General features: G+C 38.9%; 1 long non-coding RNA gene and 1 pseudogene across 2 annotated transcripts in view; both read left to right on the forward strand.

Moving 5' to 3' along the window:
* The window catches only part of LOC122892125, a 34207-nt gene that overhangs the window by 563 nt on the left and 9098 nt on the right, over positions 1-24546 (forward strand). The window contains exons 2-4 of one of the 2 annotated variants that reach the window (XR_006381366.1): positions 638-793; positions 21795-21971; positions 24067-24365. This is a non-coding gene — a long non-coding RNA (uncharacterized LOC122892125). The remainder of the gene's footprint in view (positions 1-637; positions 794-21794; positions 21972-24066; positions 24366-24546) is intronic. The other variant, XR_006381365.1, reaches the window with a different exon arrangement.
* On the forward strand, positions 14000-15553 carry LOC122892122 (annotated as a pseudogene).

A 24546-nucleotide genomic window follows, 5' to 3' on the forward strand; every position in this document is an offset into this window, starting at 1 on the left:
TCTAAGTTTTTTGTTGCTATTATCCATTTTGCTTATAAATCAATGTTTTACTGTTTCAGATAAGCCTCATGGCTTTTTGACAACTTTTTAACAGTGCCTAATCTTACATTGTAATCTTAGAATATAAGGGGTCATTATAAAGCAAGGGAATTTTATAATCAAACCTTAAGAAGAGTAGCAGAATATGCCACCTGAAAATCTTCCCTTTTGGCGTCAGGATTATTTTGAACTGAAGGCAAATGCAAAGAAGCAGATCCAGGAAAGCTCTCTGCCCTTCCCCTATATACCTGAAAACAGAACCTAGCTTTGTACAGTCATTAATCACTGACAATCCTACAGGCTTATCAGCCTCAACATAGCACCGCAGGACGTCATATAACAAATTTTACTCGCTAGCTGTTATCTTCCAGTGGCCACTATTTATCTTCCCACGGTTTGTGGCCCTTGGAAGCCTAAAATTCTTTTCCTCTGCCTTGTCATTCTTCTAAAAATATACTGTCTTTTGGTTAAGATGGTATGTAAGCCCAAATTTTAGCTACCTCTTTGAGTTACTCATGCCTGCATTTCTCTCAAATATATATGAGATACCCCTGTTAATAAACTGATTTTACTCTTGCTAATCTGTCTCTTGTTACAGAGCCCCAGCTGAAACCCTAAAAGAGTAGAAGGACAAAGAATTTCCTCCCCCTGTCATTTCTAGTGATGAGGATGGGCAAGTAGAAGGCTGGAAAACTCCTCTCTCCACAAAGACTGCAGTTGACTTGTAGGGTAACTGACAACAGACCAGCAGAAGGTATGAGTTCTTACCACGTGAGCCTCCCTTCCATATCTCTGACTATAGTTTCCAGCCAAGAGAAGAGTGTAAAATTTTCTCCTTGTCCCTTCCTTACCAAATTCATCACGGGAGGAGAATAACATTTCTAAAAACAGGTCTCGAATCATGACACTCATGAATTTAGCTTTGGGTACCTACAGGTTATTGATTCTTCACCTCCCCCAAATAGTCATGTTTTCCTTTGTCTGACTTCGGTATTATTTGTCATGAGGATGAAAATTGTAAGATGAGACTCTTCATTTGTCTTGTTCAGGTACTGAAACCTGGTTTTGTAACTATGAGAATATTCTCTGGTCTCTTCCACTCTGCAAGTGGGAGAGTGCACAGTGGGAGTGAGGGGAGTGCACTGTGGCAGGCTTACAAGGAGTCGTGGGCCAGCAGGCTAGGGGGCTGTCACTATCTCTGTTTCCCTTTCCTCTTTTGTGCTGGGAAAATTCCTATTCCGGTGTCACTTTCTGGTAACAAAAATTAGTGGATCTGTGAATTAAAGTGTCTCTTTTGTAGGAGACAGAACTTTCTTTTCCACCTGTGACAGTGAAAATCTTTGCTTTCTTAAGCCATCTTGGGAGGCTTTGCATCTCAAGAGGTCACCCTCATTTGCACTCTTTCTCTGTCCACGGTTAAGCCATAAAAGTCTTACTGGTTTGGAGTCACAGTTGAAGTAGGTATACCTTTGAAGATTTAGACTTCTATTTCTAAAAGGATTTTTAAGAGAAGTCTCATCCTAAACTAATGTCCCATGAATACCTATAGGAAGATCAGGAAAGAAAGAAAGAAAGAAAGAAAGAAAGAAAGAAAGAAAGAAAGAAATAGATACAGAAGAAAACCTTGGCTAGTATGATGGGGGAAAAACCCACACACCTCCTTAACTAGATTAAGAGATAGAGATCAGACTCAGAGCAAGTGTTAAAAACTGCAAATGACACCCAAGCAGGTATGAAACATGAAAATACTGATAGCCAAGAATTAGATTTGACAAAAGCACATAAGCCTTCTGCCCAAGAAGGCTTGATTTATTGTTCCTTACTCTGTAAGCAGATCCCACGAGGTCTAGGCCTTCCCATATTTCTGGCCTCCACTGCAGGAAAAAAAAAAAAAATTCATCGGACTGTCCTACCCTTAATAAAGGAAGAAAAACTTCATAGTAATGACCCTCAGTTTTTGATAGTAGGCAAATATATCCCTGATTTCCTTCTTAGATAAACCCCATATCCTTTCTCAGTCCCTTGGAAATATTCATGTTACCATATCTTTGAAATGTAAGTATCCACGGAGAAAATTTGTTAAAGCAACTCCTGAGACTGGAAATATAGGTTTTTAAAAAACAATCCGCTACTTGATATTTCTATAGGCTCCTGGCCCAAAATTTAGTCCACAGCCTCCATAGAATTATCTACTAGAGAAAAACAAAAATCTTAAAAGTTTTCTCTACAAATATTGGTAAAATCTTTAGCTATCTAAGCAGTTGAACATAATATCTTATTCCATTTGCCAGAAACACTGTTTAGATCGAACTATTTTTTTATAAGTTAAGTGAGTTTCGTATTATTGTACTTGATATGCAGCTAAAATTTTTAAATGAAAGCTACAAGGTCTCTGCATCTGTCTGGATGTGTATGTGTGGCAATGTATGCATGTCACATAATATATGGTATTTTTCTCCCTCTGGATGGTAGTCCTAAAAACTAACTTGTGGAAGAGTTCTATTAATTGGCTTAAAGAAAATATAAGCACTAAAACAAACAAATGAATAAATATGTATATATACACTTACATAAATTAAGGCTAGTTAAATTAGCTTACACCATCTGTACTAATTATTTGAGATTATAAAATTATAAATTCAACCAAAGAACAAAATGTACAATAAAAAATGATTCTCTGGGATGCCTGGGTGGCTCAGTCGGTTAAGTGTCTGCCTTTGGCTCAGGTCATGATCCCAGGCTCTTGGAATCGAGTCCATGTTGGGCTCTTTGCTCAGCAGGGAGTCTGCTTCTCCCTCTGCTTGCTGCTCCGCTGCTTGTGCTCTCTCTTTCTTTCTCTGACAAATAAATAAATAACATCTTAAAAAAAGGGGGGGGGATATCATATCTATGTAACAAGAGAGGATATATAGTAATGAAATAATCAGATAATTTAAAAAGAGGAGCCCTTGAGATTTAAAAATATGACCACATGGGGCACCTAGGTGACTCAATAGGTTAAGTATCCTACTCTTTTTTTTTTTTTTTTAAAGATTTTATTTATTTATTTGACAGAGAGAGATCACAATTAGGCAGAGAGGCAGGCAGAGAGAGAGGAGGAAGCAGACTCCCTGCTGAGCTGAGAGCCTGATGTGGGACTCGATCCCAGGACCCTGAGATCATGACCTGAGCCGAAGGCAGTGGCTTAACCCACTGAGCCACCCAGGCGCCCCAAGTATCCTACTCTTGATTTTGGCTCAGGTCATGATCTCAGGGTTGTGAGATTGAGCCCCTCCTTGCAACGCTCAGCAGAGTCTTCTTGAGAATTCTCTCCCCTTCCTTCTTCCCTTTCCCTTCCATGCATGTGTACTCTTTCTCTCAAATAAATAGATAAATACTTTAAAAAATATGACCACATTAATAAAACATTTAATAGAAAAATTATGAGATATATCTGAGAAATATTCTTGGAAATAGAATAAAAAGACTGAGGTGAAAAACAGGAGAGAAAAGATGAGAAAATTAGAGAATGAAGAAATCAAACATCCAATTAATAGGAATTCTTTAAAGGAATTACAGAAGAAAAAAATATAAAATAGAGCACATGGGTGGCTCAGTCAGTTAAGCAGCTGCCTTCAGCTCAGGTCATGATTCCAGGGTCCTGTGATTGAGTCCCGCATTGGGGTCCCTACTCCTTGGGGAACCTGCTTCTCCCTTTCCCTCTGCCTCCTCCTCCCCTACTTGTGTGCTTTCTCTCTGAAATAAATAAAATCTTTAAATATATATATATTTTTAATATATATAAGATACATATTTTATACACTCATATATTTATATATAATATATATAAAATATAAATGTATATATTATATATTTATATATATACATGTATACATATATACATAGATGTATATGTCCATATATATGTATATATGTATACATGTATATATATATGGACGCCTGTGTGGCTCAGTGGGTTAAGCCTCTGCCTTTGGCTCAGGTCATGGCCTCAAGCTCCTGGGATTGAGCCCAGTATTGGGCTCTCTGCTCAGCAGGGAGCCTGCTTCCCCTCTCTCTCTGCCTGCTACTCTGCCTACTTTGATCTCTCTCTCTCTCTGTCAAATAAATAAATAAAATCTTAAAATATATATATATGTATGTATGTATATATGTACACACAATAAATGTGCGAAGTTGAGGGACACAGATATCCACATCAAAAGGCAACCAAGTGCTTGATACAATGGCGTGGAATAAAATTTATACCAGTACACATCCTCATGAAATTTCAGAACAACAGGGATAAAGAGAAAATTTTAATACTTAAGGGCAGTGATCTTCAACCATAGTGCTACAGGCAGTCAAACCATCCAGCGTGAGAGGAGGAAAAGACCCCCAAACATTCTCAGATGTGTTAGGAAAGAGCAAATAAGAAAAAAGATGTGGGATCTAGGAAACAGGGATCTAACATAGGAGAGAGATGAAGGAAGGTACAAGACAAAAGAAGAAGTGTTGTCCAGTCCAACAACAACAGCCTTGCGACTGGTTAAAGAGAAGCCATTTCAGATTATAGCAGGAGCGTGAATGGCTCTAGGAGTGTGGACTCCGGCGGGGGGGGGGGGGTCCACACTTAGAGATGGCTTGGAATGTCTGCCTATTGAAGGGAGTTTAACAACTTTGTCTGAGACTTTGGGTAATGATTTAATACATGTATAAGTACATGAAAAACCAAGCAAACAGAAAAACAAGGCAATTGTTAATACTAAGAAAAACAAAACACTTAAGAATGGAAACAAAACCAAATTAGTAGATATTATAGTCATCTGCAAGTGTTGGTGCTTGCTTGTAAAGAAGAACAACAAGGGAAGGGAGAGGGGTGCCTGGGAGGCTCAGTTGGTTAAATGACTGCCTTTGGTCTCAGGGTCATGGGATGGTGCCCCATGTCAAGCTCTCTGCTCAGCAAAGAGTCTGCTTCTACCTCTCTTTCTCTCTCTCTTTCTCTCTCAAATAAGTAAAATCTTAAAAAACAACAACAAGGGAAGGGAGAGTTGAGAGAGACCTAAATCTTTATCTTCTGTGGTGGAGATAAAGAGAAAACGTTTACGATTAAAAATCAAGAAATAGTAGAATAAACATGCTCTTGAGATATATGGCAGTAAATACTAGAAAAAATAAATAGCTAAAGAAGTTAAAAAGAGATTATCCTAGTGTTGGGTTTTAGATGAGAAAGATTAGGGCAATTTTTCATTGAAGTTGATTAATTAATTCAATTAATTTCATTCGGTTTTCATTAAATTTATAACATTTCATTTTACTCTAAAAATAAACACATATATTTTGTGGTGAAAAAGTGAAATTTAAAAATTATATTGTGTGAGAAAAAGAACTAAAAGACATACAGCAAAATGTTTACGGTGGTTATTTATGAAAACCTTACAGAATTTTTATTTACTTTGTATTTTTTTTTTTGGCATATTCTAAGTTTTCTTCTTCCAGCAATTGTTACTTTTGCCATTAGCAAAATAATAAATAAACACACAGGTGTGCCTGGGTGGCTCAGTCTGCTAAGCATCTGCCTTTGGCTCAGATCATGACCTCAAGGTCCTGGGATCACGCCCCACAATAGGATCCCTGTTGGGTGGGAGGAAAATTTAAAAAAAAAATTTTTTTTTAATAAAAATAAATAAAATGTTTTTTAAAAATGATTTAGCCTCAGAAAGCAACAGACATTGGTAAATCAAAACTGTATTGGGGCACCAGTTTGGCTCACTTGGAAGAGCGTGCAGCTCTTGATCTTAGGGTTGTGAGTTTGAGTCCCACATTAGGGATAGAGATTACTTAAATAAATTAATTAATACTTAAAAAAAACCTGTTTATATTAATGGAGGAAGACATTAGCCTGGGTTTGGTCAGAGAGTGTTAGGTAACACTTGCCAGTGAAACACCGCCATTTCCGTGAAGCTGGGAAGGACCCTGGGGGACCATGAGCAGAGTAGCTGTACTCGCCTCCTTACTCAGCTGATGCTGTCTCTGCAGAGTCTGGCCCACGGGTCAGAGGACCTAGTCTCATCTCTGCTGGGGCAGCATGTCTCTAAGGAGAATATGCAAGGATGGGAGAGATGGAAGGGAAGTAGCGGGAGGTAGAGGGGGAAGAACACATCAGGAGCTCCAGGGGCAAGTGCTGAAAGGTTAAGGTGAAGTATTTTCTCATTCAATTAGTGGGGCATCATCTAGCTACACAACAACCTCGGCAATGGGCCCAGGAGCCCTAGCAGTTGTTCCTTGCAAGTCCAGCAGCCTACCCACAGGGCAGCGTGATTTCCTGTGGGAACATTTCCTGCTTCAGGAGCGGGGCTTGTACCCAATCCAAAAGTGGCATTTTGCTGGCCCCAGAATCCCTGGGTCATTGGCAAATGGTAAATAATTTGGGTTTGTCTAATCTAGACCAGTGTATTTATTCCCCCGTGGCTTGGTGATCACTTTTTGTTCCTTTAGTTCTCAGTATCCCTGTGATTTAAGCTCCTGCAATTTGCAAGATCAAAAAGCAAGATAATTTCTTTCCTGGGTCCCCTGACACCATCAAAACTCTGGACATCATTTAACTTTTGCACTTAATTTACTCTATGGCCTTGCTGTTGCTGTGTTATGAGGGAGGTAACTGATCCATACTGAGAGGAAATAATGTTTAACATACACTGGAGAATTATTTCTACTGTAGTGCCAATACAGTGCTACATGAGTCTCTAGTTCCTGGGCTCTAGCACAGACAGAGGCATGAGTTACCGAGTATGGAACCATCACTAGGTCTAATAAACAGGGCTGGCCTTGGAAGGTCTGCCATATATGCTACCAGCAGTTACAGAGGCAACGTGCCGTCCCAGGTATTTGCTGTGCACTCACTCTCTGCTCTGCCTCCATGCCACCATTTCTGCAATCTGCTATGCAGATCCCGAAAGAAGGGCCAGGATGTCTGGTGAAATATGGCCAAGAGCAATGAGGCTCGAGGGGTGAGCAGGGCCAGACAGGTGCTTCATCCCAAAGACAGCGAGATTTAGCTCATAATCTGAAAGACAAGGGGAGACTGTTTTTGAGTATTAAACTGGAGAATAACAGGATCAAAATCTTTTATAAAAATCACTCTAGATTAGACTCAGGGACTGTTGCTAGAGAATGGCCAGTTCATTCCGATGGCAGACAATGGTCGGGGGTGGAGACAACTGGGGGACAAAGGTTTGAATAATCACTCGAAATAAACACTACCTGTAATTTTACAGGGATTGTAGAGGTAGGTATTATTTCCACTTTACAGTTGAAAAAAATATGTGTCCCAGAGAAGTAAAGTCCCTTGCCCAGAGAAATAGTGCTGGTGAAGGACAGAGTGGGGAGTTAGACTCAGCTCATTTCCATGGCCTTTTCAGTGTACCACTCTACCTTGTAAAAATTGAGGGGGAAAGAGAAGGAACTAAATATTGAGACCCACTTCTCATCCCTTGACGAAGCCATAAATTCTTTGTCTATCCCTTGTCTAATTTTGGTTCCTGATATAGTTTTGCAAACCCATTTATAGCTTGGCAGACCTATTTTATACATTTATTTTTAAACTATGAGTTATCTCTGAGAAGTTGGTCTAACACCTCTTAGATGCCATTGAACAGTTAGAAGCTATTTTAAAAATCAATATGTTTGGTGTGTGAACAACTAATAGAATAATTCTGGATGGCTTTTGATTCTTTGTGAATACTCTCTGAATACACTATTATTTCTTCTATCTTTAAGCTGCCAGCGCAAATACAGTTAGAACTTTGGCTGGATCTCACTTCCTTGTTTCACATTAGAAACAATTACTTTCCTTCCCACTTTGGTCAAGTTACAAAAATATTTTCTCAATTTACACAGTAATTGGGCACTCAGCATTGAGAAATTATGGTGAAATACTGAACTGACTTTTCCAATGTGTGATAAAATCTAGTCTTATTTGCAAAGACATGTTCCCATTTTCATTTCCGCTTTCCAGAAGAGCATTCCGATTTCATTTCCTTAATCTTTGGGGTTAAGATTCTGTGTGATTTTTCATTTGTGCCAATGCCATTAAAATTTCTTTCACTGGACTAGAAACCAATGATTTCAACCTGTAAATTAGCTCTGTAAAATCACAAAACATTGGGCGCCTGGGTGGCTCAGTGGGTTAAGCCGCTGCCTTCGGCTCAGGTCATGATCTCAGGGTCCTGGGATCGAGTCCCACATCGGGCTCTCTGCTCGGCAGGGAACCTGCTTCCTCCTCTCTCTCTCTCTGCCTGCCTCTCTGCCTACTTGTGATTTCTCTCTATCAAATAAATAAATAAAATCTTTAAAAAAAAATCACAAAACATTGGAAAAAAAAATCACAAAACATTGGAGAAGGAGAAAAAATTGTTGCAAATAGGAGAATGAGGTCATGTACTTGGGTTGTACTTTCCTCACCTCTTGACAAACTGACATTTTATTGCTACCTTTAGCAAGCAAATAAGTTAATATGCCTAACAAATTGATAATAATTTATGTGTACACATGTAATGGAAGATAATGTAATTCTTTCTTCCCTTTGGCATCACTCCAAGGTGTCTTGGATGCAGCCATACGATCTTTTCTTCCCTCCATTCCCACCCCCAGGTCAGCTGCCTCCGCCAGGTGGCTGGTTGCTTGAAAACAGTCAAGTAGGAACTGCTCACAAACATTGTGCCATTTACACATGGGTCTCACAATGACCTGACGAGTGAAAAGATAATGAGGGCTATATTATTGTCTTATGTATTGATTTTGGAAAATAGTTTCCTTGACTGCTGATTCGAAATAATTTGCAATTAAAGAGTAACTTAGTAAATGTTACCAAAAAATGTTAGAAATGTTATAAAAATATAGGATGGTAAACTCTAATCTGCTTTAAAAAACGAGGAAGAGGTGCCTGGGTGGCTCAGCCCATTAAGCATCTGGCTCTTGATTTCAGCTCGGGTCATGATCTCCAGGTCATGAGATCAAGCCCCCACACCAGCTTCATGTTGAGTGTGGAGCATGTTTGAGATTCTCTCTCCTTCTCCCTTTGCTCCTCCACCCGCCTGTTTATGCATGCGTGCGTGCTCCCTCTCTTTTTAAAAAAGAGAAAGAAAAAGAACAAAAAGTAAATGTTTTACCATCTAGGAACTTAAGATATTTTAAGTTTCCTCATATAAGTAGACTACCTTCTAAAATAAAAAAGTTGACATACACCCACATACACGACTACTAATTTTTGTGAAAAGACAATGGAAATAAAATAAACCTAAATATAGAAAAACTGCACTTAAAATATCTTTCTTATGTAAGAAATGAAATCAATGCGGGACACCTGGGTGGCTCAGTTGGTTAAGCATCTGCCTTTGACTCAGGTCATGATCCCAGGATCGTGGATCAGGTCCCACATGGTGGGGTCTTTGCTTAGTGTGGAGCCTGCTTCTCCCTCTGCCTGCCGCTCCCCCTGCTTGTGCTCGATCTCTCCCTCTCCCTCTCTGGCAAATAAATGAACAAAATCTTAAAAAAAAAAAGAGAAATGAAATCAATGCAAGTTACACTGTGCACTGCAGTGTATGAGATCTAATATAGACCTGAATGTCATGCTGGGACTACTGACAAGCCTTTCTTAGTAGTCTCCTTAACCTCTCTTCTCTCCAACCCATTCTGTACCCAGAACATGTCAGCCTTGAACTCAGAAGACTTGGTGTTTGTAACATACACTTGTCAATCACATGTTATCTATGACTTTGTTGTGGTTTACTGTAGAATTGTCTATATACTCACCATCATGAGCTCTTTAAGAGCTTACTCACCTGACAAGGCTTCTCCTCTGCCTTTTCAGTGGGAAGCACACTTATATGTACAATATAGACATTCAACACGATTGATAAATTCACTGTGTAAAAAGTGCATTCCACCTACAATTAAGATGTTACTCTCCTCTCTTGACCACATGTTAAAACGGGTTTCTGACATTACAAACCATGCAAGTAACACACACTTACAAATAAAAGCCAACCACAAACTATGAAAGGATGTTCCTCTTGAACATTCTAGAGAAGAATTAGAAAGGCTGGAATTTAAAAAAGAGGGATTTTTTTTTTCATTGAAAGCTGGAATAAATTAGAAAAAAGACCTATATTTGAAACACAGGATTCCTCATGTCAATGTAGGTAAAACATTTTTGAAGGTACGATTCAACACTTAAAGTTAGGGAAAAAAATCTCCACTTCACTTGCCAAAAAATTATATATTAGTAACTGAATTATGTAAGAAATTCCTATATAACATTTGAGGATAAAATTTAATAATTTGTCCTTCAATTAATTCAATAATTAATAAGGGTTGATTCAGTATCTTCTATGTAAGAGGCACTGTACCAATGCTGAGGCTAGCAGGCTGATTGTTTTCTTCTACAGGACATGAAAATCAATAATTGCAATCCAATATAATAGTTGCTTTTTAAAAAAAATTTTATTTATTTATTTGTCAGAGAGACAAAGCACAAGCAAGAGGGAGCAGCAGGCGGAGGAAGAAGGAGGCTCCCCACCGAGCAAAGAGCCTGATGTAGGACTCCATCCCACAACCCTGGGATCATGAACTGAGCCCAAGGCAGACACTTAATCGACTGAGCCACTGAGGTGTCCCTATGATAGTTGCTCTAATGTTGGTCTGTACAAAGTACTAATAGAGTGTGGAGGGGACCTGAAGTCTGTGAGGAAGAGACAGTAATGGCTTTACAGCATTTCAGCTAAACAAGATTTAGAAGAAGAGTAGGATTATGTTTGGTGGGCAGCTGGATTAGGAGACGTGTAAAAACCTTGTTTAAAGATTTTATTTATTTATTTGATAGAGAGAGCAAGAGAGCACAATCAGGGGGAGCAGTAGACAGACAGGGAGAAGCGTGCTCCACTCCGATGAGGGGATTGATTCCGGGACCCTGAGATCATGACCTGAGCCAAAGGCAGACATCTAATTGACTGAGCCACCCAGGCACCCCATGCTAGAAATTTTCAGTGCTCACTCATGTCAGGTTCTCTCTCCTTCCAGAAGAGGATCATATTTCCCGACTCTTGTAGTTAAGCAAAACGATGTAACTAATTCTATCAGCGAGCTATGGGAGGAAATGACATTTGTCACTTCTAAGCTGAAGCATTTAATTCCTAGTGCAAAACACTCCAGTACTTCTTATCTGCCTTGACAACTAGTGACATTTTATGTGTCAGAAGGTGTAGTTATCTGATGACAAAACTCGGTCAGCCTGGCTGCCTGAATGACTTTGCGGAGCAGAGCCATTTGCTGAACCGTGATAGGCATTATGACACAGACAAAAAAATAAATCATGTGTTAAGCCATTAAAGTTTGGGGATTGTTTTGTTATTTCAGCATTTCAGATAGAGGTAACGCAGTTAAAAATAAAAGAAAGGAAGAATAGACAAATTGCCCATCCAAAAGACTTTGTGCCCTCCAGGAAGTGCCCTCCTTAAGTGTGGTTTGTGCATAGTGACTTCCTTCCAAAGAATGCAGCATAGAAGAAGTGGGAGGTGGGGGAGGTGACAGAGGATTAATTTCCCAGTGGAGAAATCTGACAAATGCTACTTCAGCCAGTGGATCGAGATTAATATCAACAATGGTAAATTCCATTGATAGCATGCATCTTAGATATGATGTGAAAATGGTACATTCCATCTGCTGTCTTCCTCCCCAAAATACATAAACCTAGCCCAATCATGAGAAAAACATCAGATAAGTCATTGCCAATTAAGGGTCATTCTATCAAATACCTGATCAGTACTCATCAAAACTGTCTAGGTCATCAAAAACAAGGAAAGTTTGAGAAATTATTATAGCCAAAAGGAACCAAAAGAGACATAACAACTATATGTAATGTAACACCCCGCATGGGATCCTGGAACAGAAAAAGGGACATTTGGTAAAAACTAAGGAAATCTGAATAAAGTATGAACTTTAGTTAATATAACTTATCACTCTTAATTCATTAATTATAAAAAATGAACCATACTGATGTAAGATGTTAGTAATAGGGGAAAGTGGGCATGGAGTATGCTAAAACTATCTGTACTATCTTTGTAGTTTTTACCTAAATCTCCAACTATTCTAATTTTTTTTTTTTTTTTAATAAGAAGATGTAAGAGAGAGCATGGTGTGTTCTGGAAATTCCTTTTAAAGTGAGGAGTGGAGGGGTGCCTGGGTGGCTCAGTGGGTTAAGCCTCTGCCTTTGGCTCGGGTTGTGGTCTCAGGGTCCCAGGATTGAGACCCACATCAGGCTCTCTGCTCAGCGGGGATCCCGCTTCCCCCCACCCCCTGCCTGCCTCTCTTGTGATCTCTCTCTGTCAAATAAATAAATAAATAAATAAATAACATCTTTAAAAAAAATAATAAAGTGAGGAGTGGAGATGAAGAGTTTGAGTGGGTAAGTAAAATATCTTTTATGCTTTTCAAGGATTTGGTTTTTAAATTGTATGGGCTAGGTGACTAATCTCTAGAAAATCTATGGCTAGGTTTCAGGGCTATTACAAAACCTCTGAAATTTTATGAAATTATATTGTCTATATGTATGTTCTTCTCAGAAGGCAGTCAAAAGCTTTATTTATTATTTATTTGTTCTTAAGGGGGAAAGTACCTAAAATATGTTAATGATCATTGTTGAAGTTGATGTAGATACTCTGAAATATTCTGAGCAAGAAAAATGACACAATTATATTTTTGCATAAAAATCATTTTTATGGTAGTACAGACTATAGTGATGGTGTGTGCATGTTTGAAAAAAAGAAAGGCAGGAATAAAGGCAAGATGATAACAAAGACAGTGATCTTCAAAAACTTTTGATCATGGTCCACTTCGCAAGAGAAAGAAATGATCCCATAACTTAACTTACCATACTGTTACCACTTTCCTGAGGAAAAAGAATGGAGTCATTAGGATGAAATGTCATTTTTTTAAAAAACCAAGTTTGGTGGAATGGTATTTACATTTACTTTAGCATTCAGGTAGTGAGTGTGCATTGTTAGTCCATAAAAATGAAGAAAAAAATTCAGTTTTTGTTTTTTTTTTTTAAATAAGTGTCTAAGATAGAAGAAGGTAGGAGGTACAAGAGGAGATGGCAGATGAGACATCTCAAAGGCTCAAAATCAGCAGAATTTTTTGATTGCTTGGATAGAAGTTACAAGGGAGATGGAAAAGCTAGCTTGACATTTTTGGTTTCTGGTGAACAGAATATGGGGAATGCAGGATAGTGGATAAATCTGGAGGAGAATGGGGTGGGTGGGAGATGATGAGTCTAATTCTGAATATGTTGTGTTTGAGATCCCAAGTAGACATGCCTTGTAGGCAGCTGGATCCTGGGATCTTTCAGTTCAGTAAAGAGGGTCTTGGGCTGGAGCTATAAGTTCCTAACTTAAAAAAGTAAAACATTCATCTTATAGTCTGATTTCTCTTTCATTTAAAATAATAAATAGGAATTCCAATTAAAACGTTTTTATTATACCTCTATTGATATATAATTTACATTTAGCAAAGTTCACACATTTTAAGTGTACAGCTGAAGGCATTTTTACATATTTCTGTGTAGCCAACACAGAGATCAACTTATAGGATAGACCAGCAACCCAGAAGGTTCATTTATGTCTCTTTCTAATCAATATTTCTCCAAAGCTAGCCACTATTTAGATCTCTTAGTTTGTCCTTTTCTGAGCTTCATAAAAATGGAATCAGAGAGTATGTTTTCTTCATGTGTGGCTCACCTCCTTCCACCTCACAGTATGTCTTTGAGATTCATTCATGTGAGTCTCTTTGTTGTGGTGGTTCATTTTCTCTGTGTAATATTACTTTGTATAAATATACCACAGTTTGGCCCTCTTGCCACATCACCAGCTCCTCTTCACCTCTTTTCTCCTGGTGGAAGCCCTGGGCACCAGAGTGAGATATGGGGACCATGTTACGACACAAGCTCACAGCCCTTGAATACCACAAACCTGCTGGCCTCAACTGCAAAAATGAATGAGAATTTAGGAACTTTATTGTTTGGCTTGAAGACCAGAGAATCAGACCCTACAAGATTGAGGACAGAGGTAATTTAAGAAATATCCACAGCAATGACTAGCTCAGTTCTTTGAAGAGTATCTCAGAGATGTTAAACAAGACATCAGTTAACAGAGTTAACTGATGTTAACTCAAGATTCAAGATCATTGTCCCTGAGATTTGCAAGTTTCACTATTATATGTTGGGGTGTTGATCTATTTTTATTGATTTCAAGGAGGAGTTCTCTGTGCCTCCTCAATTTTGATGCCTGTTTCCGTCCCCAGATTAGGGATGTTCTCCTCTATAAGTTGCTCCAATATACCTTTTGCGCCCCCCTCCCCCACTCTTTCCTCCTCTTCTGGGATCCCAATTCTAATATCGTTTAGTTTTATGGTATCACTTATCTTTCAAATTCTCCCCTCTTTGTCCAATAGTTGTTTATCTCTCTTTTTCTCAGCTTCCTTATTTGCCATTGTTTGGTCTTCTATATCACTAATTCTCTCTTCTGCCTCATTTATCCTAGCAGTTAGAGCCTCCATTTTTTTATTGCATCTCATTCATATTCTTTTTGATTTTAACTTGATTTGATTTTATTCTTTTATTTCTCCAGAAAGGGATTCCCTAGTGTCTTCTATGCCCTTTTCAAGCCCAGCTAGTATCTTTATAATCGTTATTCTGAATTCTAATTCTGACATCCTACTTAAGTCCATACTGATTAGATCCCTGGCAGTCAGTACTGCATCTTGTGCTCTTTTTTAATGAGTTTATCTGTTTTGTCATTCTTGCAGAAAGTGGTCACTTTTCTATTTGTAGAGGTGCAGCTATTCTTTCCTTTGCTCTCCAGTTGAGTTTGCAGGTGTTGAGAATGATTTGATAGCTATCTAGCTGAATTCCTGGAACCGGAAACAACTAAGGTCTCCTACTTCTCCACCATCTTGGACAAGAACCAAGATTCAAGATCAACAAGAAGCAACTGACAGGCTTCTTGGTTTAGCTGTTAGACTTGAATATGGAGATAATGCTGAAAAATACAAGGACTTGGTAACTGATAATACCAAAAAATGCTGACAATGCAGCTAAGACTGCAGAGCCATTGACCATTTGAATGTAAATAATCCCAGTTTCAAGGCTGGTGTAATGGCTTTGGCTAACCTTCTCCAGATTCAGCTGTCATGATAATTACCTGATAATGCTTAAGGCAAACCGCGTTTTGATCCAGGAGCACCTGACCCAGGACGAAGGTGCTAAAGCAAATCAAACAAAGGAAGGCTTGCCTGTTGCTTGAGACAAACATATTCTTAGTTTTGACATAGGAGATGCAGTTCTTCATGAAGCTGCCTGAATACTGCAGTTGCTGCATAGAGATGAGCTACTGACAAAAAATTCATGAAGCCATCCATGGTAGCTGTGCAGGCAATTATGGCTGATCCAAAGACAGACCACAGACAGGGGAAAGTTGGAAGATGAACATTGAGAGATTTTAGTTTCTCACCTACTTAATATGACTGGGAACCCTGTATGCTTTAGCTTTAGCATGCATTTGGAAATCAAATGTCCCATTTTCAAGGGAAGAATTCTAGAAAATTGGCAATATTCTCAGGATTTACCATCATTTTTTTTTTTCATTAAGTTCAGAAGGATGGGGAGATAATATACCACAACTTGTCCATTCTACTATTGGTGGGTTATTTTTTCAGTTTTGTGTAAATGTGAATAAAGTTGCTATGCACATTCTTGTACATATTTTTGGTAGGCATATGCACTCAGTTCTCTTGAGTAGCATCCAAGAAAGGAAATTGTTGTTTCCAGCACAGCTGTTTGTTTAGCTTTAGTAAATTCTGTCAGTATTCCAAAATAGCTGTGCATCCCCAGGCTACCTATCAGCAGTGATTAACGTTTCATTTCTCACACTCTTGATATTACCAGAACTTCTCATGTTAGTCTATCTGGTGGGTAGGAAGTAGATCTCATTTTTTTGTCTTGTTTTGTTTTCAGATTTACTTATTTATTTGAGAGAGAACAAGTGTGAATGGAGATAGTGGGAGAGGGAGAGGGAGAGAGAGAAGGAGAGAAGCAGACTCCCTACTGAGTGTGGAGTCCCATAGGGGGCTTGATTCCACGACCCTGAGATCATGACTTGAGCCAAAATCAAGAGCCAGATGCTCAACTGACTGAGCCACCCAGGGTAGCCCCTCATTTTTTTTAACATATTTTTTTGAGGACATTTTCAATGTCCAAATTGTAATTTTGACATATGTATACGCCTATGAAATAATCACCACAAAGGCAGTGAACATATCCATCATCTCCAAACATTTTCTGTACCCCTTTGTAATTTCTTTCCCCTCATCCTCACCTTCCTTTTTCCAAGCAACAACTAATTTGTTGTCACTATACATTTGCATTTTCTGGAGTTTCAGGTAAATAGAATCCCCACAATATGTGCTTTTTGTTGTCTAAGTTCTTTAGGTCAACATAGCTATTTCAACATCCATCTTTATCATTGCATGTATCAATAGTACATTATTGATTGTACTGAGCACTGTACAACATCCATCTTTATCATTGCATGTATCAATAGTACATTATTGATTGCTGAGCACTGTTCCATCATATGGCTATATCGCAATTTGCTATTCCATTCATCTGTTGATGGACATTTGGGTTATTTCCAATTTGGGGCTATTACCAAAAAAAAGCTGTTATGAACACTCTTGTCTAGTCCTTGTATGAATATCTGTTTTCTTTCTCTTGGTAAATACCTAGGATTAGAAAGCCAGAAATAGGGGCACCTGGGGGGCTCAGGTCATGATCCCAGGGTCCTGGGATTGAGCCCCACATTGGGATCTCTGTTCAGCGGGGAGTCTGCTTCCCCCGCTCACTGTCTCTGCCTGCCTCTCTGCCTACTTGTGATCTCAGTCTGTCAAATAAATAAAATCTTAAAAAAAAAAAAAAAAGCTGGGATTAATGGTAGTTGTATGTAGTTCTTTTTTTTTTTTTTTTAAAGATTTTATTTATTTATTTGTCAGAGAGAGAGAGAGAGTGAGCACAGGCAGACAGAGTGGCAGGCAGAGTGGTAGGCAGAGGCAGGGGAGAAGCAGGCTCCCTGCTGAGAAAGGAGCCTGATGTGGGACTCGATCCCAGGACACTGGGATCATGACCTGAGCCAAAGGCAGCCGCTCAACCAACTGAGCCACCCAGGCGTCCCAATCTTTTTCTTTTTTAAAGATGTATTTATTTTTAGTTGAGAGAGAAAGCAGGGGAAGGGGCAGAGGGAGAGGGCGGGAAAAGAATCTTCAAACAGGCTATCTGGGTGGCTCAGTGGGTTAAGCCTCTGTCTTTGGCTCAGGTCATGATCCCGGTCCTGGAATTGAGCCCCGCATTGGGCTCTCTGCCTTCCCCCACCCCTCACCTGCCCCATTGCCTACTTGTGATCTCTGTCTGTCAAATAAATAAATAAATCTTTAAGGGGAAAAAAAAAAAAAGAATCTTCAAACAGACTTCCTGCTGAGCATGGGACCTGATGCACAGCTTGATCCCAGCATCCTGAAATTATGACCTGAGCTGAAATCAAGAGTCCAGCACTTAACCTAGTGAGCCACCCACGTGGCCCTTTGTTTAACTTTTAAAGATACTGCTAAACTGTTTTCCAAAACAGTTTTAACACTTTAAATTCCCACTGCTAGCATGCTTGCCAATACATGTTATGGTCAATCTTCTCAATTTTAGCCATTCTAATAGGTATGTGGTGGTATCTCAGTTTGCTTTTAATTTGCATTTCCCTAAGGACTAGTGAGATAGAATATTTTTTCTTGTGATCAGTTGCCATCTTTAGTACATGTTCTTTGGTAGTGTCTGCTGAATTCTTTTGCACCTTTTAAAAAAATGGGTTGTTTCCTTATTGCTGAGTTTTGAGCATTCTTTATATGCTCTATATACAAGTCCTTTATCAGATATTTGCTTTGTAAATATTATCTCCACATCTGAGATCTGTGGCTTGTCTTTTAGCTTCCTAATATGGTCCTTTGAAGAACAACATTTTTAAATTTTGATGAAGTCCAATTTATCAATTTTTTTATGGATTGTGCTTTTGATCTTATATCTAAGGTCCAAGATTTTCTTTTGTTTTCTTCTAGACAGTTTTAGGTTTCACCTTTAGATCTATGATCCATTTTGGGATGATTTTTATATGGTGATATGCTATAATGTATGAACCCAAACTGATTTTCTTTTTTACATAGGTACCCCCCCCCAGAGATAAAACTATAATTCAAAAAATAAATTTATTTCTGGCCTCTGGTCATGGCCACTGAGGACCATTTCCAGATGCATCTCCTCTTCTCTGTCAGGCTATTGGAAATTAATTTGATCTGTAGCTGAACTATGCCTGGCTGTGTTATGGTTTTCGTGTGATTCAGCTCATCACTGGCTTCAAATTTATAAGAGTGAGACCAGGACTTTATTTTGAGCAGAGCCTGGGACCTGAAAGCTAACAAGATCCTAAAGAACAATCTGGGCTTCGTAACCATGTTCAGTTTTTAGCACTATAGGGTTATCTGCCAGTTATTGGGTTGCTTGGAGGTTTCTTTGTTCTTCAGTCTAGCTTCTTTCTGTGCTTAGAGATCTCCTTCAGTCTTATTGCCCATTCTCTGGCCTTTGGAGGGAAACTGTTTTTCTCTCCATAAAGGTCCAGAATGCCCATGGGGGTTTTTCCCAGCCCACCTGCTAAGTTTTCAGGCTTTGGTAGTTGGAAGTCTGGAGTGCTTGTGAGGACTCCTGACACATCTCCAGATTTTCATAGTTAGATACTGGGGTATAGGCTTTTTTTTTTTTTTAGATTTTATTTATTTATTTGACAGATGGAGATCACAGAGAGGCAGGCAGAGAGAGAGGAGGAAGCAGGCTCTCCACGAAGCAGAGAACCCAATGCGGGGCTCAATCCCAGGACCCTGGGATCATGACCTGAGCTGAAGGCAGAGGCTTTAACCCACTGAGCCACCCAGGCACCCCTGGAGTATAGGCTTTATGAGTGCTTGTCTCTCTCTTTCATAGTCCCTCCTTTGTCAACCCCATTCTAACCTCAGCAGCTTCTGAAAGATGGTTCACTTTTCTTTGAGTGATCTAGGACTTTTTTCTCATAGCCACAATTGGTGCACCTTGCCTGAGTAAGGCTTAGAGCCCTACTAAGAAGAAGCCCTTCTAGACCATGTTGGAGGTAGGAGGGCAAGAGCAGGGAATAACAGTAGTCTGTCAGGGGCATAATTGTTAAGGGATAGACATCCTTATTCTGGAGCTGGAAGAAAGGGAGCCCTAGTCTGAAGTCCCATAGGATGTCAGTCACAGGTCACTACGCATCAGCATCCCAGCAATAGAGAAGACAGGCAGAAAATTCCCCTTGATTAAGCTGCCCATATGTTTCAGCAACAACTGCTCTCCATACTGGTGAAAGGGACAACCTGTTAGCCTCCCCTCCAGAAGGACTAAAGCTTAGCAATAGCTATGATGAACTGGTTATTTTCTTGAGTTGTCTGGGTTGTCCAACTTCAGGAGGAAGTAGGGGTAAACAGGATAGATACTCCAGAGTGAATAAGTGTCCTTGGACTCCTTAAACATAAAAGAAGAAGATGTTTATATAAGACAGCAACATAATTTTCTGTCAAACTGACCAAGAAGAACCTTAACTGGTAAAGCACCACTCAATGTCAAGGGTGCTTTCCCAAGGTGCTAAGACAGGACACCATTCAGGATATCCGAATTATGAAACCCAGGTACTTGATAAATATTTTTTCTTTTCAACTCACCTTACCATGAAGAGTTTGGCCGTGGCAGAATTAGCACCAACAGAGTACGTATTTGCCCAAGTAACCTCTCCAAAAGAGAGACTAAGAAACTGCACCCATCTGTATGATCCTAGCCAGTTATCCATCCTCTCTGAAGCTCACTTTCTTCCTGTATACACTGGAAGTACTAACGTTTGCTTTGTACTTTGTTAACTCATACCAGGAAGATTACGGCGAAGTTTAAAAGTCAAGAAATGACAACTCCTTCTCTTCCCCACTCCAGCTCCTTCTCTTCTACAAACTATAAATATGTTATTATAAAATAACCAGAACAATTACACTGACATAAACTGAGCACATACCATGCGTTACAGACTATTCTAAGTATGTATGTGTCTGATCTCATGAATCTATGAATTTAATAACCTCTTGAGAAAAATTCCAGACTTTGAGTATATTACATGCCATAGCATTTACATATAATACTCTCCTGACCATCTGAATAAACCACAAACCCAAATAAACACGAATGAGATGAAAAGATTTTTAATCACAGTTGACTCAACCTGATACTAGAATAAGAATGAGAGAAATCAGAGAAAATTTGTTACCTTCATAGCATCTATTTATTAGGTAATTTTAGAAATTTTTGAGGAAAAAAAATAAGATACAGCTGAAAACATAGCTGTTAAAAATTGATCATTGTAAACGAGATTGGTTTGGTGTTGAAGAAGAGATAGACGCATAGATCAAGTACAGAATAGAGAACCAGAAACAGAAAGCAAATACACTCAGTTAATTTTTGACCAAGGAACAAAAGCAGTTCAACAGAGAAGGCATAGCCTTTTCAATAAGTGGTGTCAGAGTAATCAAACATCCATTAGCTAAAATAAATAAATAAGTAAATTTTAAAAAGAACACAACCCAAACTTCACACCTTATGCAAAAGCACACTCAAAGTGGATCACAAACTAAATGTAAAACTGGGGAACTCATAGAAAAGAATATACAAGAAAATCTTTGAGACCTAGGACTAGGTAAAGAGTTCTTAGACTTAACACCAAAAGCGTAATTCATAAGAGGAAAAATAGATAAATTGGACCTCAGCAAAATAAAAACCTTTTCCTATCCCAAAGATCCCACTAAAAGGATGAAACGAAAAATGAGAGACTGGGAGAAAATATTTGCAGGTCATCTGCCACACAAAAGCTTTTTATCTAGAATATATTAAAAACCCTTCAAAATTCAACATCAAAAAATAATCCAATTAGAAAAGTGGATATTGATGCAGAAAAGACATTCATAGACATTTCACCAAAGAAAATGTACAGGTGGCAAATACAAACATGAAAAGATTTTTTGACATTATTAGCCATTACAGAAATACACATTAAAACTACAATAAGATATGATTATATACATATAAGAATGGCAAAACTGGGGACATCTAGATGGCTCAGTTGGTTGAGCGTCTACCTTTGGCTCAGGTCATGATCCCAAGATCCTACAACTGAGTCTGACATTGGGCTCCCTGTTCAGGGGGGAGCACATATCTTCCTCTGCCTTTGCTCCCCACACCCACCCCTGCTGTACTCTCTCTGTCTCTCACATAAATAGATAAAATCTTTAAAAAATAATAAACTTAAAAAAAAGCGGCAAAGCCCCAAAATAGTAATAATAGCAAATGCTGAAAAGGATGCAGAGAAACTCATTGCTTGTGGGAATATGAAATGTAACACCTATTCTGGAATATAGCCCAGCAATTCCTATCAAAATTAAAAATGGGTTTATCATACAATCCAGCAATCCACTCTTGGTATTTATCCCAGAGAAATGTCTTATTTCCACATAAGAACTTGTACATGAATGTTCATAGCAGCTTTATTCCTAATAGCAAAATCTGTGAGCTACCCAAATTTCTTTTCTAGGATGAATGGTTAAACAAATTGTGGCACGTCTTACCCTATGGAACACTACTCAGTAATAGAAAAGGAGCGCATTATTGATATACACAACATAAACTTGAAGGAACTTCAAGGAAATTATGCTGAATGAAAAGAGTCCATCTAAAAAGGATACATACTGGATGATCTCACTTATTGAAGGTTGGTGAAATAACCTAATAGTAGAGATGCAGAATAGAGTAGCAGTTGTCAAGGGTTTGAGATGGTAGGGAAGAGAGGGGCGTGGCTATAATGTGGTGACAGGAAAGGAGTCTTGTGGTGATGGGTACAGTTGAAAATCATGGTTGTGGCAGTGACGGTCCAAGGGTCCTATGTGAGAAAACAGCATCGTGTTATACGCAACTAATGAACTGTTGAACACTACATCAAAAATTAATGATGTATATGTGTTGGCTAATTGAACATAATAAAAAAAATTCTTTCTGGAGTTAAAAGAAAAAAGAAAGAAAGAACTCAGCATCAGGCCACACCCACAAACACAAGTACATGTATAACTGGTGAAATTTAAATAAGCTCTACAGATGGTATGAGTTTCAACAACCTTGATGCCGGTGTTGTACTGTAGTTGTGCAAAGTGCGAACACTGGAGGAAGGTAGAGCACAAGTGCATGGAGTTCCTCTGTATGTTCTTTGCAAACCCCTATTCATTTATAATTATCTCAAAATAAAGAACTTTTTTAAAAATAATTATTTATTTGACAGAGATCACAAGTAGGCAGAGAGGCAGGCAGAGAGAGGAGGGGAAGCATGCTCCCTGCTGAGCAGAGAGCCCTACGTGGGACTTGATACCAGGACCCTGAGATCGTAACCTGAGCCGAAGGCAGAGGCTTAACCCTCTGAGCCACCCAGGTGCCCCAAAATAAAGAGCTTTTTAAAAGCTACTATGAACCTTTAAAATACATGTAATTTATTTCTCATAAATAGGTTTGCAAGATATACTGAAAAGAGTTTTATATCTGTTAAATTTTCCTGAAATTAAAACCCACTTCCTTCTCTTCTTTCCATTGAAAATCTCTCAACAGAATTATTTTGACAATTTATTTATTTATTTATTTTAAAGATTTTACTTATTCATTTGAGAGAGAGAGACAGTGAGAGAGAGCATGAGCGAGGAGAAGGTCAGAGAGCGAAGCAGACTCCCCATGGAGCTGGGAGCCCGATGTGGGACTCGATCCAGGGACTCCAGGATCACGACCTGAGCCGAAGGCAGTCGTCCAACCAACTGAGCCACCCAGGCGTCCCTATTTTGACAATTTAGAAGCTGGTATGGATAAAACAGGCCAGTGAGAAGTATACTTCTGTGGTTTCCAGGTGTCCAGAAATGGGCTGGACATTCTCTCATTTAGGAAAAAGAAAACAACAAGCTGGGCATGAAAATGTAACTTTTTTTTTTTTTTTGGACAGAGAGAGATCACAAGTAGGCAGAGAGGCAGGCAGAGAGAGAGAGAGAGAGGAGGAAGCAGGCTCCCCGCCGAGCAGAGAGCCCGATGCGGGACTCGATCCCAGGACCCTGAGATCATGACCTGAGCCGAAGGCAGCGGCTTAACCCACTGAGCCACCCAGGCGCCCCATAACTTTTATCTTTAAAGTTTTTCCTGTGCATAGTGCAGGTTGCTTGGACCTCAATATTGTTTCCATGTTTTATTAATTCTTTATTATTTTTTAACATTTCATTTATTTATTTGAGAGAAAGCGAGAGAGTGCAGGAGCAGGAGGGAGGGGCAGAGGGAGAAACAGACTCCCTGCTAAGTGCCAAGTCTACCATGGGCTTGATCCAAGGACTTTGAGAGCATGACCAGAGCTGAAGTCAGACACTTAACTGACTGAGACACCCAGGCATCCCTATTTTATTTTATGACAATAAAAAAAAAAAAAAACAGAGATGTTGCAAAAAGGTGATAGAATTGTCTTTCAAAAAGGAAGTTCTCTGCCTGCAAATCAAAGTATTATAATAAAAATATTAATATTAATCAATATTGTTACTATATTATTAATATATTAGTATTACACCCATTAATATTATTTTTTGGAAAGCAGATAAACTAATTCCAAGGTTCATACAGAAAAAAATGAGCGGTGGATTTTAAAATATATCTACAAATTCTTTAAGAAGTGGAGCTTAATTCCCGTCCTTGACCATGACAAAGTGACAGTGTGTCGTTTCTGAGACTGTCATTAATGCTATGTGGCCTCCTTCTTGGTTTTGTTTTTTTTTTTTTTAACATCACTTGCCCAGGAGAAAATCAACCACAACACTGTAAGGATGCTCAAAAAGGTCTATGGAGAGGTCTGTGTAGTGAAAAACTGTGAAGTCTTTTGCCAAAGCCCACTTGGAAGTAAATCCTTCGGCCCCCATCAAGCCTTCAGATGATTCCAGCCTCAGCTGACATCCTGACCACAACCTCACGAGAGATCTTGCTCCAGAAGAACCCAGCTAAGCTGCCCTGAAGGTCCTCACCCACAAAAACGAGGCAATTAGTAGCTGTTTACCACAGAAGTCACTACATTTGGGGGTAATCTGTTATACGGCAATAGGTAACTAACCTAAAGAATAAGTAATAAGTCATGAAATCTTAAAAACAAAGAATAATACAAGGGAATTAACCTAATCATATAGTAAAACATATTCTAAAGCTTCATCAATTAGCACAGTATGTTACCGGCATATGAATCAGCATACAGATCAAAGAATTACAATAGAAAGTTTATAAATACA

The sequence above is a fragment of the Neovison vison genome, chromosome 12 (assembly GCF_020171115.1).
Source record: "Neovison vison isolate M4711 chromosome 12, ASM_NN_V1, whole genome shotgun sequence".
Classification (NCBI taxonomy): Eukaryota; Metazoa; Chordata; class Mammalia; order Carnivora; family Mustelidae; genus Neogale; species Neogale vison.